At 35.6% G+C, this 24,078-nt stretch overlaps 1 protein-coding gene across 1 annotated transcript in view; it reads left to right on the plus strand.

Annotated features, from left to right (window-relative positions):
• PACRG (parkin coregulated) overlaps positions 1-24,078 on the plus strand; it is a 583,000-nt gene that overhangs the window by 528,078 nt on the left and 30,844 nt on the right. The gene's annotated exons all lie outside the window — the stretch shown is intronic.

The following is a 24,078-nucleotide window of genomic DNA, read 5'->3' on the forward strand; positions in this document are numbered from 1 at the left end:
AACCCATGATTTTCAACTACTTGGCTTTAATTTTATCACTGTAATATTATTTAATATTCCCTGCTGCTTCACAGTGTCATTCTGAACCTGAGAGAAAGAAACTCTCTCCTGAAACATCATTTGTATTCTGAATGGCTGAAAATATATTAAAGAGCAATTACCTTATTTAAGAGGCAGAGATAATAATGCTGCTCTCTTGCCTACCTCGCAGGGTCATTGAGAAGATTAAATAAGGGAGGTAATACATATGAGTTATGTTGACCTTCTTAAGAAAAAAAATCCTTATGTAAATTCAAGGTATTATTATAATTTTTCAGCAAGACCCAAATATCATTGCTGCTTTTTGCTATGTAGATCTGAAAAGGAATTTGCTTTATGTAGCACGACTACAATATGGCTTTCTTTCCCTTTTTTCCATTTAGAAACATATTACAAATTGACATGTGTTTGTGAAAATGATGTATAGTTCAATTAATTCAGTCAAACATTGCCATCTGTATATCAATTATTTCTATACCTTTTACTTGTTTTCATTAAAAATTTGCCTAATTTCTAAAAGTTCATATTAACGAAATAGTCAATAATTTCAATACATATTTCTCAAGAGAAGAAGTAATCATTGGCCTGTATAAATTAAAAATCTGCCCTAACATTACCAAAAGTATTAGATTTACATAATAGAATCAAGACCCCGCTCTTTGCTTTTACTGTTAGAGCCAAAAGACTCTGTTTCTATTTCCAGCCCTATGAGTCTTAGCAAACACATGACTTGAATTGGCATAAAAGCTGTGTTAAGGGCCTTTGAGGAGTCCCTCACCAAAGCAGATAACTCCTTGAGGAATCATCTGTATAGAATGTAGCTCCAATGAATTCTTATAAGAAAATAGCTCTGGATACAGTTGGGGATAGGGGGAGGGAGGGAAAGGAAATGATACACCATACTTTTCTTGTAAGATCTACCATTATGTAAATGGTATGTATATACAGATGCTCTCATTCTGTAGACCATGACACACATTTTCTCCTTATATCACAAGTGAGCATGTGTGCAAGTGGCCAGAATTCAACTTCAGTGGAAGCTAAACTGAAAGCAGCAATATATTGGTATGTTTAGAAATATCCCCAAACCTATCCCAAACTCTCCGTATTTAGTTCCCCCAAACTACTTCACGTGTTTTCTTACATAGGGGTAATGATGGGGGAAGTTTTCGTACCATACACACAAATTTCCCTTCCAGTGTCTAGAACTACTTACTAAAAAGTTAAAAAAAAAAAAGTGATATCGTCATTATAATAATTTTTTAAAAAACCCACCTCATTATAAAAGCAATCCTATATTTGAATATAGTTGTGTTAATATTATTAGTATATTATGAATGGTACTAATATGATTACTGTTTGGGGTGTTATTACAGAAAATTAATTTTAATGGATTTACATATTTCCAGAGAAAGGCATCTCACACACACACACACACACACACACACACACACACACACACATACACACAATATAAAATCTATATTATCTACAAGCCCCTTGGTGACACAGTGTAAATAGAACACTGGGTCTGGAGTCAGGAGGACTTGAGTTCAAATATGACCTCACATACTCTCTAGCTGTGTGACCCTGGGCAAGTCACTTAACCCTGTTTGCCCCAGTTTCCTCATTTGTAAAAGGAGCTGAAGAAGGAAGTGGCAAACCATTCCAATATCTTTGACAAGAAAGCCCCAAATGGGGTTAGGAGGAGTTAGACATGATTGAAACGACTGAGCCACAACTATATTACATGTATACACACATTTAAACTCAGACATACATGAGTATGTTATTCTGTTTGGTGGCTTGTTAGGGGCAGAGGAAAAGAAAGAAGGCTAGGTTTTTTCTTCACAGTGCTCATTTTTTAATGCCTAATTCTATCTTTATCATATTCTTGGTAGTGATAAAACCTTTTTTCAAAAGAGCACTTTCCCTTTTTAAAAAATTTTAGTAATCAGGATGAATTAATTTCCCTAACCCCTAGGAGGTGTTTTTATCCCCATTGTGGAGCTGTGGAGCTAAAGCACAAGGGAGTGAATCAACTTGTCCCAAATTATACAGACAGTCACAGGGAGTACAGGATTCCAGCTCAGACTGCTTGGAAATCAGACCTTATCCTCAAATCATTAGGGAATACTGCTTTTTATATCTAGCAATTTAGTGTCCAAATTAAATGAGGGTGAGCCTCTGAAGAATCTTCACAGAGCTTTTGGTAAAAGGAAATGGTTTGCTAGGACCAGTTTTTTACTTCTGGAATCAGCCTGACTCACACAGTGTCAAGAGACTACCAGTATGTTCAGGACGTAGAAGCAAAGAGACATCTGAAAGCAAACAAAGAAAGCTTCCTTCACAGCTTTCCCCACTGTGGATGGAGTTGAGGAAGAGACCTGTAAGTAGCACTTTCAAGTAGGTATTTAGGTTCCACAGGAAATAAACAAAGGGCTGGCACTCAACAGATGGTGGTGAATGAAAGACTGCCCTTGGTGTGGATAGAGTGGAGTAGTATTAGAGAGTTCTAGGAGAGCCCGTGGTCATGTATCGATCGAATGTAAGAAGATGGTGGAAGGATTGCTTAGTGGAGAGATATCAGATAGGATAAGAGGGGTAGAGAGCAACAGCACATGGGTGCCTTCATTTTGGGTCTCTTTTCCTTGAATGTTGATTGCACAGCTTTGGAGGATAATTGAATTAGGTCTAGAAGGGACCTTTGGAAAAAATTGAGTCCAACTCCCTCTTCGTAACAGATAAAATCTGGAGAGGATAGGTTGCTTGCCAAAGGTCACACAGGTAATAAAGAACAAAGTATTTCCAAATCAAGTTTTCTTTCCCCTGTGGGATGCTGTTGTCTGGAGTTAATCTGGGTCATGCCAGACACTCCTGATCATGTGCACATGGACTGTGTACCCATGCAGAGAACAAGTAGTGATGCCACACTAATATCAGATGCAAACTAGTACCACTTTTCTACTCCAGGATCTGGTTCCTAGAAGAGCATCACTAGAAACTTAAACCATAAAATGGTGTTTCTTATTGTGTCTCCTCAAAGAAGGATAAATCTAGTAGAGTGCCACTGCCAGGCTTTTCTTTCCTTTCTGGAATCAGTTGCTCAAGTAATCTAGAAATCTTTACTGAGGGCCTACTATGTACAAGATCTGTGCTAGGCACCATGAGACATGCCAAGAACAGATATAAACCATCCAACTTTAAAGGCTTTATAGTGTAGTTGGGGAGAATGACATACTTCCGTAAAGAGATGAGTAACCACATGTGGCAGTATGAGATAAGTGCTAAATAAATGGTACAGATAATAGAAGGTACTAAAATAAGTTTAAAGGAATGGGATTGCTGTGTGATAGAGTAGTTAGGCTATTTGGAGGAGGTAGATTTTTAAAACTGAACCTTAACCTTAAGAGCTGTAGATATTATTCAGAGATTATGAATAAATGAAATACATGAATTTAAATAGGAACCTTCTGCTTTGAACAGAAAAGAATTAATCAGATGATGGAAACCTCATGTACCCCACAAGAAGCCAGGTGTTTAGGGGCTGGTGGGACTTTGTGGCATCCCTCTTATAGTCACAACACATTACAGTGTCAAGTGGGCTTCATCTGAATTTTGGGATTATCTCCAGATACAATTTTCTAAGACCATTAAGAGTAAGAGTGAGCCATCTTGAAGACTGCAAAGGATTTGTACAATTGCCCCATGATACCTTTCTGGACTGTATAGTATCCCCAGAGTGGGGAGAATAATCCTTTTACCCTGTGTTCAGCATGTAGGAGGACATTGTGTGTGCATCCATGTGTACCTTTCTAATAAGCTTCCTCCGTATGGATAGAGGAAGATAATCAGAAGTGTTAGAAAATGGAAAGTGTCCTCAGTCACATTTCCTTCTGAAAGCCACCATAGGAAGAAATTGAATGACAATCTGAGAACTTCCTATTATCAAGATCAGGGGCTGGAGACTATAGTTTACCTTAATTGGTACTGTAAGTTATGTCTCCTGTGAGGTTCTAATTATTTCCATCAAGTCTAACAGGCTGGAGAAAAATAATTCCTTAATCTTTTCATGTTTCAGTTTTGCTCCGTGTAAGTGTTCCTACTTTCCCTTACATCAGCCGTCACTCCTCTGAGTAGCTACCAATGGCATGTTTGTAATTGAGGTTAAGAATTCCGTAATGACTTTGCTGTAGTAAATTAAAAAACATCTGAGGAGGTACTGTTGATGTTTGGCATTCACTCTAATGGAATAATTCCATATTCTGAATCAAGGACTAATGAACTAATATTTTGACTGCTATACATTTCACTTCTGTGCATAGTAATTTGATCCATAAATTTAAATGGATATTAGTATCTCTCCAATTATTTTGCATTAAAATCAGTCTGTGTTCACTTTTTCATTATCTTCTCATAAAAAAAACAGTAAAAGGCCAATTTATATAAAATGATTTGTGTTTAATTGATTTAATAGTCATCTTTGATTAAGACATTTAAAACAGAGTATTTAATTCAAACTAATTCACTTCTGCAGACATTTGTTAAACACCTACTGTGTGCAAGGATGCCTACTATGTGCAAGGTGCTAAAGCTTCAAGGGAAAAAAAGCTATATAGTCCCTTCCCTCAAGGAGTTTATGGTCTGAGGACATATGTGCCCTGATATAGGATCCAGAGGATCCAGAGTAGGATAGGATACAGAGTAGAATGGAGTAAGGATAAAAGAATGAGAAGAAAATACTCTGTGAAAATCTGAAGAGGAATTTATAGTTGTGTGGAATAGAGAATGCTTCTTTCTTGAGAAAGTAATACCTGAGTTGAACCTTAAAGGAAGAAAAGTATTTCAGTATAAAATAAACTTGCCACCTATCTCACATTAGGGAATCCCCCATCCCTTTCTATACCATTTAGACAGTAATATTTATGGTAACATTTTTTAATCATCACTTGCCAAATTTCTTCTGAGCCACTGAGCAAGGGAAAAATTCATAATATTATAATTCTTAAATAAGCATTCAAAGACTGCAGGTAAACAAAATGATGGTAATATGAGTATCATAATATATCTTCTCAGATGACCTGTATTCCACATTCATCTCAACCAAGTGTTAACTGGGTGACCTTGATCAAGTCACAACATTTCTGGCCCTTAGTCTCTTCAGCCGAAAATGAAAGCACTGGTCTAGAAATGGACTAGAAAGAACTGTGACTCTCTAGATCCTCGAGTGCAGGCCTTTGACTGAATCCAAACTTCACAAAACAAATTCAATATTTGTTCGGTATAATTTAGACTCAGTCAAAAGGCCACACTTAAGGATTTAAAAGGCTTCATGTGGCCTCAGGGCAGGAGGTGCCCCACCCCTGTGGATCTAGATAGATGCCCTCCCAAGTGCCACCAGTTCTAAATATAGGATCCTATAATAGGCACCAGGGAGCATACAAAAATATAAAATGATTAAAATTATTAGAGAAAATGCAATGCAATATTGTATTAATAGCAAATTTTAGAGAATAGACTAACTGAAATGAGTTCAGTGAAGAAACATAGAATTAAGTTTGAGTTGAATCAAGTGTTAAATATGAGCTACTCTAATCCCTTCATTTTCCAGAAGAGACTAAAGGCCAAAGAGATTCATCAATGGGATCAAGGTTATATAGGCACTAAGAAACAGAAATCAAATTAATATGCTTGGAGTTCTGATTTGTAAACCATTCTTTCCTCTATACTACACAGCCTGGGCCAGAGTGGTTGAAAACTTCATAGGGGAGGTGAGATTTTAGGTGGGACTTGAACAGTGAGTTTAATTTGACAGGGACAAAGGGGAAAGGGGCAGTGGTGTGCTGGAGCCAGCTCAGACTGGCTTGAGAAAAACAGTTATGAGCATTTATACCTTAGACATCAGCAGGTGCTAAAAATCAGGGCTGGATTTATTACAGCATTAATTGTCTAGAAGACTTGAGAAAGTGAGGGAGAAAATGTTGGTGATACGAATTAAACTTACAAGTTTGTCATGCATGGATTCTTTTCAAAGTACTGATTGTTAAACATTTACCAATACACCTCTGGAAACAGGGGTAAGCATTCGATATTCCAGCTCTGGGGTTTTCCATTTAGGGTACATGGAAGAGGGATAGAATAGGAACTGATAACCAATTCACAAGCATTTAAATTATAATAAAAGCCAATTACTCAAAAGGATTTTTAACTAAGCATGAATATTGAATATTCATTTCTATGACATGCTAAATAGTTTATAGAACTATTTTAAGGCAGACATTCTAAAATAACCCCAGCCAATTTCACAACTAACTAGCAATCCCACACACAAGATATGACTTAAATTAAATTACTATAGATTGAAAAAAAAACAACCCAGAAACGTATTGAAAGCACAGAAGTGCAAGAGGAAGTCATGGCTGAGGTATACGCATGTATCTACACATGAGAAATGAAGTGGGGAAACTTAGGCGATTATTTGGATAATTATAATCCAAAGTCCTTTTCATAAACTATCAAGATAATTTAAGCAAAATTAGAGAAGGTCTCAGTGTTCCACTTTTAATGTGCATAAAACAGCCCTTATCTTACTCAACTTCATGACGGGCTTTTAAGCATCCCTCAGATGTTTCTCACCTTGAAAGCCCAAAATGGCAGTTATTACTCATTCCCTTTTTCCCACTCAACTTCACAGTGCACACCTTCAGAAATGGAAATCCCCAGAAACCATAGATGAGCCACATGATTAATGCCTTCTTTTAAAAATAAATAAATGCAAAACTTGTACATAGCAGACCCTCAGTAAAGATTTCTAGACTACTTGAGTAACTGATTTCAGGAGGGGGTAAATATCAGACTCAAGGTAATTATTACTCAGAGTAATAAAAGAGGGTTTCCCCAAGTCTTACTCCACAATGAATCTAATAGACTTTTATATCAGCATGGAACAAATATTTTTAAGATGGGCTATTTATATTTTCCCATCATTCAGTTCAAATTCCCCTTCCCTTAGGAGGCCTTTCCTCAACCCATTCACAGCAGCGGGTGCTTCCTCTCTCCTCTTAAGTTACCCTGTATTTACTTTGAATGAATTCTGCACATACTTGAACATATCACGGTGTCTTCCTGAGAAAATGTAAATTTGTTAAGGGCAGGGAATATTTCATCTTTATATTTCCAAAGCTTAATGTGGTTCCTGGCACATAGTAGGTACTTAAGCATTTAGTGATCTGCTGATTGATTAACTGACTTAAAATAATTTTTTGCCTACACAGAATTAGAGAAAGTACCCACATACATCAGGAAGGGAACCTGCTTGAGTATAACTCAATAAGAAGTGGTTTTCTAAGTTGCTTTGACTCATTTTATTTTGACACAACACCCTCCAAAAAACACTCAAATAGGCCTGTTAAAAGTAAAGCGCATCCTCCTTCCACAAAACAGTTTATAGGTTATTAAGAAAAAGGAGGAATGTGTTTTCTAACTGCCTTATGTCTTTTGATTTTGACTGTATTTATAGTAACAATGACTATTGTAATTGGTCAAGTTTTATTGCTTTTCCATGTTGAGTCTCTTTACATTATTGTGGTCCCAGTGCATGTTGTTCTTCTATGGCTCTGCTTTATTAATTTCACACAATTTCCTACAAGTCCTTCTGTGTTTCTCTGAATTCTTTGTATTTTTCATGTTCTTTCAAGTGTTGTAAAATTCCATTATATTCATACTGCAATTTATTCAGTCATCCCCAATCATTGAATACTTTTTTCTTTCTAGTTTTTTGTTATCCTAAAAAGTGCAGCTAGAGATAATTGGTGGTCTTTTCTTACTTCTTTTTCTTACCTTTTTTGGCATGTGAACCCCAGCATGGTTCAAAGACTATGTGGCAACTGTTCTGTAGGATTCCAAATTGTTTTCCAAATACATGAACCAATTCAAGCCTATGTTAACATTGAATTGCCATGCTTACGTCCCCATACATCCCCCCAACAATGAGTTTTCCAATTTTTGGCATGTTTGTTACCATTAGTTAATCAGGAAATATTTATGTGAAAAATAATCCCTCCCCCCCAAAAAAGATGAAATACTTCTCATGTTGAGAAATTAACTTTGCATCCATATATTTCAGATCATTTATTACCAAAGTAGAAATACAGACATTAAAAAGACATTGATCAAATAAATGATCAATTTTGCACATATGATACAAAGGTGAAGCATTTTTTTTCCTCAGTGGAACCCACATTTACATTCCCAAAGTAGAAACTTATGGAGAGCTCTTCAGAAAATGCTGCTTCTAGTGAAATAACATTGATCCTTTTAAAAAATGTTCTGCTAGCTTTTATTCTTTAATTATCAATTCTAAGTAAAATGAAACAAGCATTCTTAGAATAATGATAAAGCAAAACTAAAATAAACTTAATATGTCAGGCTCTGCCAAACCTAACTTTTGGATCTAGTAATTAAGTAATGTAGGAAAAGAAATGAGACCTCATTTCTAGTGTGCATTTTAAATTCAATTAAATTTAACCAATATAGCACTATAGTATTTTCTCTGTCTCTCATGCTGAAAAACAGTTTATTTACAAGTCTGAGTACTCAACACAAATTAGATGGGTATGATATTCAAAAGAAGCAGATCAACTTTCTCAAAAACATTAGAAAGACTGTTGATGAAACTTTTATGAACAAAAGGAATATTGTGAATGCTTTGGCTTATTTTGTTATATGAAAAATCATTGCTTTTTCTAAGAAAATGCAGCATAGGTATGTTATTTTTGTTGTACACCCAATAAGAATCTGCCTTCCAACTATCTAATAAAACTAATGGAACACCAGTGGATGTTGCTGTGGAGGGTAGAGTCGGCCAGTTGGAACTCAGTCTTTTCAGTTCCCTCAATCCTGATGGATAGGGGTGAAACTCAGTCTTTCCCAGATTTTTCCTAACTTTTCCTAGCTCTTCCACTAGGGAGGTGACTTAGGATACAATCTTTTCTCTGGTAATTGCCCTCTCCTTCCTACCTCTTTTCTGTCTGGAAATTAACTCACTTTTTAGCATCAGAAAATAATGGTTTCTTTCCCTATTTTATGGAACTTGTATCAGACAAAAAGTTAGTAATACAACTGCGGTAGTTTGGAGCCCCCATTTAGGAAAAGAATCCCCGCCCCCCCGCCCCCCCTCAGTTAGAAAGAGGTTTGGCTCTCTGTTCTAATTTAAAATTTTCATTTATCTCTAGCAAACTCCTGGCATCTTTACATTTGAGGCAAAAGTCAGGATACAGGAAGCATGTATGCAAAATAAGTGAGCAGATTATATTATAGTATCTTTTACTAGACAGAAACAAAGAGGAAGAGTTGGAGGAAAAGTAGAACTCTTTTTGGAACTTCCTTCAATCTCTGAAAAAGTACATACAATGGGTAGCTTCAGCCTGAGTCCTGATAGCCTTTAATGATATTTCCTTCCTTTACCAGATTACATCCTTCCTTTCAGTTTTTCCTTTTTCCTTCTTAAAACTCTCAGAAGTGAACCAATTCACCCCCTAGATCCTAGGTTTTTCTTTGTTAAAACCCCTTAATACCCAATTGAAGTCATTAAGGTCTTAAGGATTACTTTCTTTTCTCTCTGTTAGAATGTTACCGCTTTATCATCATTTAGCCCCTTTTAAGAGCTTAAATAAATTTGCCCCTCTGGGTTTCTCTTCAATATGGTGTTTGCATTTCAAAGTTCTTACTCAACTCTACTTAGTCTCTTCTTCAGAAATCAATAGAGGTCCTGTTCAATTGAAAGCCCATTTTTTAGGGGCAGCGAAGTGGTGCAGTGGATTCATTCAGCCTCAGACACTTAGTAGTTGTGTGATCCTGGGCAAGTCACCTAACGCTGATGGCCGCAAAAAAAAAAAAAGAAAAACAAAAAACATCTTTTTTTCTCCTTTAGAAAATTCTCATTCTCACTTTTGTAGGATGTTAGTAAGCCTACACATTTTACCTTTTTGAATATTGTTTAAAATATTCAATAATTTGATATTAAATTTGTTTATATTATAAATGTTCTTATTTAGCAGTTATGTTATTATTATAGTTATTTTTAATTCCAAGATTTGTTCTTATAGCAGAAGATGCTAGGTTTTGTGTGATCCTAATTATGGTTCCTGGGAACTTGAACTGCTTCTTTCTGGATGTTTGCAGTATTTTTTCTCTAATATTGACTCTCTAGAGGTTGGCTATGGTATCCTTGGGCCTTTTCCTTTTGGAATTTCTTTCAGTAGGTTATCTATGGATCTTGTTTTCATTTTCCCGCTGGTTTTTTGTTTACAGTTTTTAAAAATATAGTGTCAAAATTTTTTATAATAGTTTTCTGGGAGTCCAATTTTTTAAAATGTTGATTTGCCATGTTCCTTTATTAGTATCAGTAACAGTATCAGATACTAAGTGTTTAAGGTTTTCTAGCCTCATATGCAGCTTTTGTGTGAAATAATGCAATTTGGTACTTTTGAATCTAGTTTTATGTATCACTACCCTTAGAGGCCGAGAAAGGCGGAAAATGTTATTTGACTTTATTACGCATTAAAATAGTCACTTAAATCTTAGTGTCCCCAGAGTTCTGCATTCATTCTCCTAGAGGTCAGTTACATCTCCCCCTTAGGGTTCTAGGGGTATCCTTGATCTAATGCTATTGGATAGTCCCTACCCTCATATTCCAGTTTGTTCTACCCAATGTTAACTACCATTTATTAACATCCCAGTTTCTTTTTTTTTACTTTTATTTTTAAATTATTTTCTTTTAATGTTCTGCAATCTCTACCATAAAACTTAGATTTTTACCCCCCCACTCTTACCCCCCACCACTCCCCTCCTTCCCCAAGACGGCATGCAATACTATATAGGATCTACATATACTTTCCTATTGAATACGTTTTCACTATAGTCATGCTATGTAGGTGAACTAAAATAAATGGAAAAAATCATATAACAAATCAAAGCATAATACATACACACACGCGCGTGCATGCGCGCGCACACACACACACAGACACACAAACATGATCTGCTACATTCTGCGAATGAATTCCATAGTTCTTTCTCTGTGTGTGGAAGGCATTTTGCCTTAGAAAACCACTGGGAATTTTTTTTTAATAAGTTCTTGCATTATTACGAAGTTCCAAGTCTACCAGAAAAAACTCTCGCACACTGTGGTCGTTGCTGTGCACAAAGTTCTGGTTCTGCTCCTTTCGCTCAGCGTCATATCATATAAGTCCTTCCAGGCCTCCCTGAAGTCTTCTTGTTCATCATTTCTTATGGCACAATAGTACTCCATTACATTCATATACCACAACTTATTCAGCCATTCCCCAATTGATGGGCATCCCCTTGATTTCCAATTTTTAGCAACTACAAAGAGTGCTGCTGTAAATGTTTTTGTACATGTGGGACCCTTTCCCATTTTTATGATCTCTTGGGGGGATACAGTCCTAGTAGCAATATTGCTGGGTCAAAGGGTATGCACATTTTTGTAGCCCTTTGGGCATAGCTCCATGTTGCTCTCCAGAATGGTTGGATGAGCTCACAGCTCCACCAACAATGAATTAGTGTTCCAGCTCTCCCACATCCTCTCCAACATTTATCATTTTCTTGTTCTGTTATGTTTGCCAATCTTATAGGTGTGATGTGGTACCTCAGAATTGTTTTGATTTGCATCTCTCTAATAAATAGTGATTTAGAGCATTTTTTTCATATGATTATAGATATCTTTAATTTCTTCCTCTGAAAATTGCCGGTTCATATCCTTTGACCATTTATCAATTGGGGAATTGACCATTTATCAATTGGGGGACCAGTTTCATTTAACCAATTATCTTCTTAAAAAAATAAACAATGTTTTTACTGTAAAGCTAGAGGAAGAACAGAAGTTACAAAGCATTTTCTTCTAAAGGTGGGTAGGGCTAGGGGGAGAAATGGGAATTATATTCCCCAATCTATCACCTCAAGCCCTGAGAAGAATGGGTTCACACAGAATTTGCTATAAAATAAATATACTTCCAAATGCAGTATAACCAATGGATGAATTTTTGTCATACCTTCTTGACTGCATTTGATCTAGGTCAAACAGGTCTCTCAGGACTTGAGTCAAATAATTCTTAAATTATTTGTCCTCCTGTTTTCCAGATCATTTTTTCATTTCAGATGTTTTATTTTTTCTTCTGTTTTTTTCAGGTATTGATTTTGTTCTAATATTTCATGCTTGCTCATAGAATCAATGATTTTTGTTTGATGTTCGTCTGTTCTAATTTTCAAGGAATTAATTTCTTGGATAGGTTTATCACTTTTTTTTTTTAACTGTGCTTAGCCAGACACACAGTATAGGCACTTAAAATGTTTATTGACTCACTGACTATCTCTTATAAACTGTTTCTTCTCCTGTTTCTTTCCTTCAGAGTTTTTATTTCCTGTTTTTATCTTTTACTGCATTTATTCTAGGTATTATTGTATTACTTGAGGAAAATCTATTTTTAATTCTGAGTCTTTTTCCTTACAGCTCTTATGAAATTATGCTTTCTTCCCAGGCTTTTTTGGAAATCCTTAAATCTATTTTTTAAAATGTTCATACTGATTGGTGTCTTCTTTGGTTCATTCATTTCTCCAGCTTTAGTTTCAGAAGTGGGGCTTTGCGCTAGTGTCAGATTCTCCCTCCTGCTATACGTTTGGCAAGGGTGGTAAGGTCTTGCCATAGATTACTGGGGTTCTTGCTGCTACCTCCACCTCCTAGGGCTGGGGCTTCTTTTTATCTTTGAAGTACATCATTCTCTATCTCAAGATAGAATGGCATCTCAAGATAGAGTGGTAGGGACCTCAGAGGCACTGAGTGCGTGGGCTGTCCCACTCTGAGCATTGCTGCCTGCCCTATATAGACAATTGTCTTTCTCCAGGGCTTCCAGGGTCCAGTTTTCAACCTCCCTAGGGCTTCCTCATGAGACTTCTCTCTTCTGGCTTTGGACACAAACTCATGCAGGCTATACCTGTCTTTGGTCATGCTGGGGAAGGGGGACTATCAGCTTGCAGGCAGCCCCCTTATTGCCTCTATGATTTTGGCTGAATTTCTATACAATTCTAGGATAGAAGTCATTTACTATAATTTCTCATTGGGTTTATTCATAATTGTTTAGGGTTTTTGCCGTAATTGTTGTAGGGGAGCTAGATGACCTGCCTCTATTGGATGTCTTAACTTAGTCTTGAATCATATTTCAGTTGAATGGCAACGTGTTTGTTTTCCAACAAAGATTTACTAAGATAAACAATTCAATAAATAACAAATTTCCTTTAATTTCATTTTAAATTAAATATCAGTCATTTCAACAGCTGTAAATTCATAGAATCATAGAATTTCATCCAAGGGAATCCAGTAGACCAACTTCTCATTTTAAAGATGAGAAAATTGAGATCTTACATGGCACAATAACCTACCCAAAGTCATGCTGGCTAAAATGGAACTAGAACCAAAGAATTCAATACCTGATTGTTTAGCTCATTATACCAGGTATTATTATTCTACAATGTACGGCTTCTTCCTTATTAGAGAATCAAAGATCTCTAAGTATGCATTTTAACTAGTCATTTTTTAAACTTAGATCTTTCATTTTCATAAAAGTCAGTCTGGGAAAGAAATGAATTGTATTGGCAGCAACCATAAATATTTATATGTGATATTAGTTATTGACATGTAAATAGAAAAAATCAAAATGAAATTGCATTTATGACATAGCATTTTTCCATAACCATATCAGATTATAAACTAAAACTGTATTATTTTGTCATCTATACAAGGAATAAACTGTATAATTTTGAGTGATGGGTTTATTTCCAAAGAATTGGAAAGTCAGTCCACAATATACTACAGTGTTAAATTTGGCACTTATCATGTCTGTTAGGGAAAGATTTAAGAGCACTATCTAAATAGTAATTCAATTTTGGTAAATTAAATTCCTTATAAACAACCTTTACTACTTTTATTGAGGTGACATCTTGCATTCCTAAGAAAGAGCTAGCAATCTCTCCAAGCTAAAATTAAATCACATATTCTCCATTTCATCATCATCACAGATCACTCATAAATTAAAGAATATTGATACTAGAGACGGTGCCTATGGAACACCAGTTGATATTTAAACTCATTAATGTCATGCTATTAACTCTGTTAGTGAAAGCTTCCAAAGAACAATCAAAAGTATCTAATGCTTGAATTTTCAAATTATGTTCCCTGCAATTCCAAAGTTTCAGGAGGGTACTCATAGGACTTACTTGAAAAAAAAAGTGTAGTCTTGATAAATATTTCATATTTATATCTATCCCATTACTCTTGATGTCCTATACCAATACTCACCATATTTAAGGTCTTGAACAATAGTGTAGCATCTTCTAATGCCATATTTCTGAAACACAACTCTATATAAATTGAAAAATATTCTAAATCTCTACTTCTGACCATACTGCCTTCTACAGTCAGAAGTGGAGGAGTGGGGAGAGGAAACAATGGCAGGGGTGACTTGAGGGCCAAGGGTCAGCAATCAGGAAGAAGGAAAGAGTTGAGGACAAGTAGAAGGCAGGAAGAAGGTAGGATAGGTAAGATATAGAGAGATGAAAGAAAAGATGGAGGAATTTGTTTTGTAATTCTCTAGTTTTTAAGAGGTAAGAAGCTTTTGTAATGATAGTTTGATAAATGATAATAATGGTAAAAATCTGCCTTAGATTAGTAGTTGGCAAACATTGACCTAGTAAAAAGAGTACCAAAGTAAAAGTCAGGACACTCTTGCTATGTTGTTGGGGAATTTCTGTCTTCAGTTCCTAAGTTGTTTTAAAGATATTACTCTCATCTACTTTCACATATTTATAGGTTCTCGTAATCAGCAGTATTGTGAAGTGAAGGGATACCATCCATCTCCAAAATCTCATTGGAAATAATTGCTGGATTTAGTTGCCAGTTCACCATCAACTCCACCTCCTTGAAGTCCTAGCTAAAAGCTCATCTTCTATAGCATGCTTTTCCTGATTCCCTTAGTTCAAGTGCCTTCTCTCTGGTTGATTGATTATTTCCAATTTATCCTTCATCTGGCTTGTTTGTACGTGGTTGTTTAAGTATTGTCTGCATCCTCCCTCCCTCCCTAAGACTGAGCTTCTTGAAACCAGGGACTGTCTTTTACCTTTCTTTGTATCTCAGAACCTCGCACAGTGCCTGGCACAAAGTAGGTGCTTCATGAATGTTAGTTGACTGACAGACCATTAGCTGGGTGTGTGACTGTAGGTGAGTAACTTTGCCATTTTGTTTTTTTATTCTATAAAAACAGGAAGAAAAATGTAATTACAGACCTAGAGATGGTCATCTAGTTTGACCCCCTCATGGTATATTTCCTTTTCTTTACATAGGGAAAGACAAAAAGCAGTTATATCGTGCCTACTATGTACCAGACACTGGCTGGGCTAAGTGTTTTATCATATTATATCATTTGATTATCATAACAGCCTTGCAAAGCAGGTGCTCTTATCCCTATTGTGCAGTTGAGGAAATAGAGGTAAACAGAGGCTAAGTGACTTGCCCAAGTTTTCATAGCTATTAGTAATTTTACAAGTCCATATCTTCTAGCTTTTTGATGGAATTGTTATGTATGATAGATCCTACCACTCCTTTTCTGTTTCCTTGTCCTTTCCGCTATCACAAAATGAAACAACACTAAAGACAATAAAAATCTAAAATCTGTATTCTCTTCCAGGACATTCTTTATTCTAGAGATGCTAATCTTATTTTTGCATGAAAGGAAAGGGAGATAAGGCTTGGTCCAAGGAGTTAGAACGGAATCAAACATGGAATCCATAACCTGACCCTCCACCTAGATGGAGATGAAGGCCCACAGTTTCTAGGCCACAGACAGATAGAATTATATAGTCATTGACAGAAAGGAAACCATAAGGTAGACCATGGGTCAATCATGTCACGTGTAGACAAGTATACGTGACAGTATTTAAATGCATTCTTTCTCAGTAGACACTTCTGGACATCTTTCATTGTGCCTTGAACATGGTTGATTCATTTGATTTGATTATAAACTGTGGGGAATCTAGCCATTTACACAGAGTGCCATTGTAACAAAGCTCATTATATGTCCTGATTTTATTACTGAATTTGAAGGGGCATACTGTGCAACTTGGTTCTTTCATGTTACACATTTTTAAAATGTATATATATATATATGCTTTCATGTATAAAATTATGCACACTTCTGAAACATCATCTATTTCTGTGAAAGTGGAGGGGTGAAAATAATATTTCATCCGAGTAAGTATTTACTGACAATTCATACTACTTTATAGTCCATGTCTTTTGGAATGGATGGGAGTTCATCACTCAGTGGTTTATAAAATCTTCTAGAGTGAGCGATGAACTCACATTTGTTACAATTGGTATGGGTGATAAAACTGGTGTGAATTGTCCGTAAATATTTATTGTCATGAAATATTAGCGTGTACTGCTGCTTTAAGGAAAATAATGCATATTTTATTATTGATATATAAAGAAGCACGTTTCTGTTTACTATGCATAGTAACATTGGTAATAATGAAACAATGTTCTGTAATGCATCAGAGTATAAGCAGTGTTACAGGTATAAAATTTTTTGAGTTTGTAAAAAGGCCCTTTTATAACAAAACAACAGAACTATGACAGTTAACATAAGCCCCCTTCACAAATATTAAAAACATTAATCTTGGTAAAGACTAGACGTGAAAAGTTTCCAAATCAGTAGCTTAATTGTCAGTCTCCTCAACAGAAAATGGTAGACCATCAAAGGCCTGAACATCTTTAACTTACACTATCATACTGAATCTAAGCAATTTCCAAGTTCTTAATATTAGGTTTGAGCCTCTGAAACTTTTTCTTCATTAAAAAAAGCTAGCTAATGCAATCCTTGTTCAAACAGTGTGGAATAAGTGACTGACGGTGTCAGTTTGATACTTATTCCCAAATAAGTTGAAAATATGTGCTGTTAGTCCAAAGTATAATATACATATATTTTACTTACTATATAATCATAATCTGTATACTGATATACCTAGATAAATTGATATACATCTATACAGATATAAATGACATATATTTAGTTGTCAGCTTATCTAGATACATCAATAGAGTTGCAGATATATAAACATCTATATGTAACTATAGTTAGGTAGATATATGTAATTATATAACTATAGATAACAATTATATATAATATATAGCATTATATAAAATTATATTGTATATAGTTTTGTGTACTATCAATAGGTTATGTTGTTCCTATACTATATGTGATATATAGCTACTCTATATTATGTGTACTTTACATACATACATGTTATATGTAGCATGACATGTTATAACAGAGGCAGCTAGTGCCGTAGTGGATAGAACACTAGGTCTGGAGTCAAGAAGACATGAGTTCGAACGTGGTCTCAGTCACTTACTAGCTATGAGTCCCTGGGCAAGTCACTTCACCTCTGTTTGTCTCAATTTCCTCAACTGCAAAATGGGGATAATTGCCCACCTAAGTTATTATGAGGATCAAATAAGATAATATTTATAAAGCATTTAGCACAGTGCCTGGCCCAGTATGTACTATATAAATGTTTATTCCCTTCTCCTTCTTATATGTAATAGATATACACACATAAATATATACACATATATAAAATTTGTAGCTGATATAACATATAGTTTATATTCATATAATTTTAATGCTGCATATAGTTTACACACTGTATTACTATACATGCTAATTATGCTATCTATCATTATTATGTGTATGTATGTATATGTATGTATGTATAAATTATGTATTACATGCAGTTTAGACTTTAGACTAATACCACATATAAAATCTTCCATGCTTGCTGGTTGGCATAATGTCAAGGTAAAAGCAATGTCCTATAAAATAATAGGAGTTGAAAAGGATCATAGGAGTCCTCTGTAAATGAGAAAACTGAAGTCTTGAGTAGTTAAATGACTACCAAGGTACCAGGTACCAAGTATAAAAGCTGGAATCCAAATCCAGGTTCTCAGACGTCAAACCTACCGTTCTTGTCAGTATAACATACTTTCTCAGGTAGCACTGTAGAATCAAGATGAACATAGTGGGGAGAACAGGCAAAAGACATTGAATTTCCATAGAGTTTGATTTTTGATATCTTCAAAGATTACCAGTGTGGGTGTGCCCACCACCTAAATCAACCATAACCACCCCACTTACTTGTTTTGTCTTCATGACTGACTGGAGTTAAAAAGAGGTCATCACCTGGCAGCCACTATTTTGGTGATAACCCTCACTTAGCTAGGTTGTTCTTTGTATAGTAAATACTTAATGTATTTATTGTCATGAAAATTCTGTTCTGTAATCCTTTCTACTTTGATGTAGAAGTTGTCAAAGCTCTTGTTCCGCTGGCGTAACCACTGAGAAACCAAGGTCACCACCCTGCCAAAATGAAGCACCAGAATAGAACTATGGAGTAGAACATTAATTTATAGTCCTCTGTAGATGCTCCTTTTGATGGGAGGGGGCAATAACCCCTTTTATTTCTTCCATTTTTACAAATTTGGTGTCTTTCATCAAAAGACAGTTCTCCAGAGGATTGGGGAAAAATTGAAGAGATTATTGTGTGAAGGCAATGCAATTTTATTGAACTACAAGTATAGGAAGTTGAACCAAAAGACAGTGCATACGATGACTGCATTTAAACAAATAATCACAATAATCCATGTTAAATAGAGAGAAAGCAGATCAGAGGGAGTTAAAAATGAGAAGGATAATATAGGAACAACTAGGCTAAGTTCAACATACACATGTTTTAGATTGATGTCAACAATCCTGACAGTCAGATTTGTACTTTAGGTATATATATTTGGCAACTGTGTGGAGAATGTAGTGGAAAGAGGAGAGACTCGAGTCAAGGAGGCTAATTAGGAGGCAGTTATAACAGTCCAGAGGAAAGGTATTAAGTGCTTGAACTAGGCCATGTGTGGAGAGAAGAGGACGGATATATGAGATGTGATGGAATTTAACTTGACGTAGGCATAACCACTAATTGGATGTGGATAGGGGGTAGGGGTGTTGGAAAGATAATGTGTCTGAGGTTGTGAACCTGGGTGACTGGAAGGAAGATCCTGCCCTCAAAACACACATCATTTGTGATGAAAATCCAAATAAAAATGATGGCAGATCTGTAAGAGCGCAAGCCCCTTTGTTTTCCTTCCAATTTAAACTGTAAATGCTACATATGATGATCTAACACTGGGAAATCTTTTCTTACTGTTCCACTTATTAATATAACCTTTGCCCCAGTATCCACTCAAATACGCTAATGAAGATTTCTTATGTGATCTAATGACTGATTTTCAGTCATCCTTGAAAATGGTTCTTCTGTGTGCTCCTTTAAAATGCTTATTTCAAAAAAAAAAACAACAAAAAACCAAAACTTAGTTGTCCTTGTTTTTTTAATTTACATTTCCATCCAAAATGAATATGCTAATCACTTTCTCTCATTTGCAGTTTCTATTAGTGCCTCTCTAACGGACACCTGAAATTGACAATTTTTACATGAAATACAAAAGCACAACCATTTCTTCTGCTAGATGTGTGATAATTGGTTTTCCTTCATTTACATATAAAAGTAAATGACACCGCAGAACTCTGTTCAGGTGATCTTGACACAGTGTTCACAGTTTAGAGATTATGAAAAGATTCCCAGAAAACATCACCGTGGGAACCCTGTATTTCATTTACATTGTCACTTCCTAAAACACTTTTAGAAATGTCCCTGAAACAGTCAAATCACACTCAGTGTATTCTTCAGATTCCCTCTTTCTGTTTTCCCTGATGGCACGCTGAATCTGATAGCGATAAAAATTATTCTATTGCAATCATTTTTTGAGCATGTTTCTTGAAAAACCTATTTATCTTACAGTATTTGCAGTTCAGCAATTCATAGGACATTTTTCACTTTGATTCTCAAGTTCTTTAATTCTTTTATATTTTGGTCTCATTTCACGTTAGACATTTGTGGATTCCAGGCCCTAACGGTTTTTGGCACTTGATGCTATCTATCAACTGATTTTATCTTCTCTCTTTCATGCCAAAGTTGTATTGAGTTTTATAATAAGAATGAGAATGATAAAAAAGACTATTTGTCTCCATATTTAACATACAGGAAATACATTAAGAGAAGTAGGGTATTAATTGCCATAAGTGGATAAAAACTAACCAAAACCTAATATGCTGTTGAATATATATTTATATATTCAATTCTTAAAGATCCACATAGGAATTTTAATAAAGAATTTATAATCCCAGGCTGGATTTCCTCTTCACAGAAAATTTCTGGACTACTTCTTCCAACTATTCAACATCATATATAGTGAATATAAATTAATTTTAATGTGAGCCCAGACAAAATAAAGAGATGACACAGGTTTTGGTTTTTTTTTACATCACCCAATCTATCCCAAGCATCCTAGAAATAAAGCATGCATTATGTGTTCTTTTGGATGAGTGATACAACTATTTGTCTCCATTAGAATAATCAATTTGGAATAAATGTTCTTAAAATTGGGAGACTGTAGCCCAAATGGCAGCATCGTGTTGTTAGTTACCTGTAGGCAGGATTCAAGGTTATTATGGCTCCCCTGGCAATGTCAGACTTGTTTTGATTTATATGTTATTGCAAATTTCTGAGTGAATCAGACTGATTAATTTAGTATTCTGTGGGATGAGTTTCTTACCTCATATAGACAGCAGCTAAGTTAGATAATAAGTCTAATGAACTTTGTAATGGCTTTTGAGTGTCAGAGATATATTATTGTAACAATGTAGTCTGTCTATGTTTTGTTTATAATGGTTCAATATGCTGACTTTACTGATTTGATTCAGATACTTAGGCCCTAGTCAGCTAAAAGGTTCTTTTTCTTTTTTCACAGTCCTCTGTCCTAAAAAATCTCCAAAGTGTTTTACTTATAATAACTGGAGGACCTTACAGATTGCAATAAATTCTATTATTCTGTCACAGTATTGGCCATAAAAAAAAAAAACCAACCTCGAATTATTTTGTTGATTCATCATGGCTTTTTTATTATATTTGATATATTTGTTTTAAATAAATAAGATAAAAATTGAGGAAAGAATCATAGTAATGTATAAGCTCATAATTGCTCCATTTCTCCATTAAAAGTAAGATAAGATTTAGCCTTGATCTTTTTAAGTTTCTCATCGTTATCATCACTGGGCTGATAGCCACTGCTGACTGACTGACTGAATTCCATAATATTTGACGTATCTTCTTGTTTAGATGCTCCCAAGGTTGTGGTGTAGTAGCTTCTAAATGCTTGTTGTCTTGAATGATAAAGAATTGATGGCATCACCTCTCTAACTTCCCAGCCTGGGCTAAGCTGCCCTTTCTCTATTACCTTTACTTACTATGAAGAGTAAATCTCAGTTTTCTTTTCTTTCTACTTTTCTATTGGGTTTCAGGATCTAATTTGGTATAGATGGAACCCAACTGGTTCTAAGTAAGGTTCTATAGCCAGATTCAGTCAAAGGGCCACACTTGAGGATGCAGAGGACCACATGTGGCCTCGAGGCCACAGGGTCTCCTCCCAACTCCCTCCCCAATCTTCCCCCCACCCCAGATTTAGACTGTATTGTAACTTCCATTAACCCAGCTCAGCAGAAAAGAGCCTTTTTCCACTCTGATGGAGCCACATTATGTAGTCATTCAACAAATATTTATTACGGTGCTGTGGAAGATATAGAATTGAATAAGAGACTATTTTATTAATAGATAAGGAGCTTTTGCTCAAGGAATGTTGGATGGAAGCAATGCCCATGAGCTTGGACAAGTTTCAGGAGACTGTGGAGGACAGAACAGCCTGGCTATAGTCCATGAAGTCATGAAAGAGCTGCCCAAGGACTAAACAAACAGCAACCTGCCCTTAAACTGCTTACAATCTAAATGGAAATATGTAGAGGTTTATGCTAAGTACCATAAAAGAAAAAACATTTTAGCGATAGCTAACATTTCTATATCACTTTAAGATTTGTAAAACACCTTTACATATATTATCTCATGTAATCTTTACGCTGAGGCTTAAAGTGGTTAAGTGTCTTGTCCAGGGTCTTAAAGCTAATAAATGTTTGAGATAATATTGGAATCCAGATTTTTGAGTCTAATGTTCTATCCTGTTAAACTGTTTCTAGATAACCTGGAGTTCATGAACTTTTTAAAAGGAATATTTTGAAAACTATTTCCAAATATTTTCCTTTGCAATCCAATATATACATTAATTTGTGTATTTAAAAGCACAATTCTGAGAAGGGGTGTATAGGCTCCCCCAGACTGCCAAACAGGGGCCAATGATGCAGAAAAGGTTAGGGACTCTGGAGTGAGAGAGTAGTTTGACTGAAACTTACCCCAACAAGAAAAACACAATTCAACCCAAAGGACCAGAAGGCTTTAATTATGTTCAATAAAGATTTATTCAGTGCCTATTATTTAGTGCCCACCAGGGCACTAACCACCGGGAATACAAGTGGGCTTTTTTTTTTTTTTAAATCCTTGCCCTCAAAGAGATTATAATCCAGTGCAGGACAATACACAAAAGGAAACTGAAAATGAATTGGGGAAAGGAGGGTGATGTTCCTGCAGCTGAAAATGGAGAGTGGCCGGAAAAATTCTGAGCTCTCTATTTAGGGAGGCTTTGGGAGGAGTTTATTGCTCCACCCGATAGCCCTCCAATCCTAGGGAAAAGGCCACTGAGAAGATGTTGTATCAAAAGCTGAGTCCATTTGCATGGTGATGAGATTTCAAGTGATCAGATTATCCTGAGTGAGGCATGATGTTCCGGAGAGCTGGTGATGGAAAGTGCCTTTAAAATTGAGGAGGGATGATGATAAAAATGAACAAGGGATTGGAAAACAGGAATTCAGTAAATTCGTTTGGAAGCATGATATTTTGCCTGAAAAAGAAGAGAAGAGAAAGGAAGAAAGGCCTGGAAAACCTACTGAAGCACATTCCCTGGAGGGAACACCAGCAAGTCACCTATCTCATCTCTTGTTTTGATGTAAGAGCACCCTTAAAGGATTTCAGGAGAAAATCTAATAAAATTTTTTTTAAAATGACCTGCCAGGATCCCATAGGGAAATGGGTATGCTGGGCACAAGGGGATTCATCTTCCAGTCAGAATTAAAAGGAAGAGGAGATGCCACAACTAGTAACCTAAATACCCGCATTTACCGCATTCTAGCTTCTGAATCCTTCTGACTGAGATCCAGTATTCCTGATTTTGGGCTTAGTGGTAAACCTGTATCTACTACCCTTTTGTGCTTGACCTTATTACTTGTTTACTATAAATGTTTCTTCCTGAATTCTAATCTACAAACATGTTTATAACCCATACCTGGTAAACTGACTGTTAAATTTCATTTGCTTTCTCTGCCTAAGAATTCAGATTGACCCTTGACAGTACCCATAACTCATAGTAACACAGCTATCTCAGCTCAGCAAAAAGGGCTGATGCCTAAAATTTCTGGAGTGGTGATTCCATACTATTTCTTGAAAACACATCTGATTTCCTAATATTTTCATGGAGCAAACTGAGCCCTAAAATAAAATATAATTAATTTAGAGAGAAAGATAAATAGACATAGAACAATACTGCTAATCTATATAAATTTATTCCAAACAGTGCATAATTTAGAGCAACTTCTGTTCCCCAGATAGTCACCTTATTGATGTCTTGTTGTTCTTTAATAATATTGAAAAATCTGAACTTGGTTAATTCAAAGTAACATTTTTTCCAGTACTTCCCTTAACACGGTTTTATATTTTTCTTTTTGAATTCCCTGTATAGAAGATTGAAATTGCTTTCCTAGCAATGCCGAGCACATTGTCATGAGTATCTTACACATTTACGAGGCTATTTTTTTCCATAGAAAACAACTATAGATTTGCTATAAATATAAGGTTAAATATAAT

The sequence above is a fragment of the Notamacropus eugenii genome, chromosome 2, assembly GCF_028372415.1.
Source record: "Notamacropus eugenii isolate mMacEug1 chromosome 2, mMacEug1.pri_v2, whole genome shotgun sequence".
Taxonomy (NCBI): Eukaryota; Metazoa; Chordata; class Mammalia; order Diprotodontia; family Macropodidae; genus Notamacropus; species Notamacropus eugenii.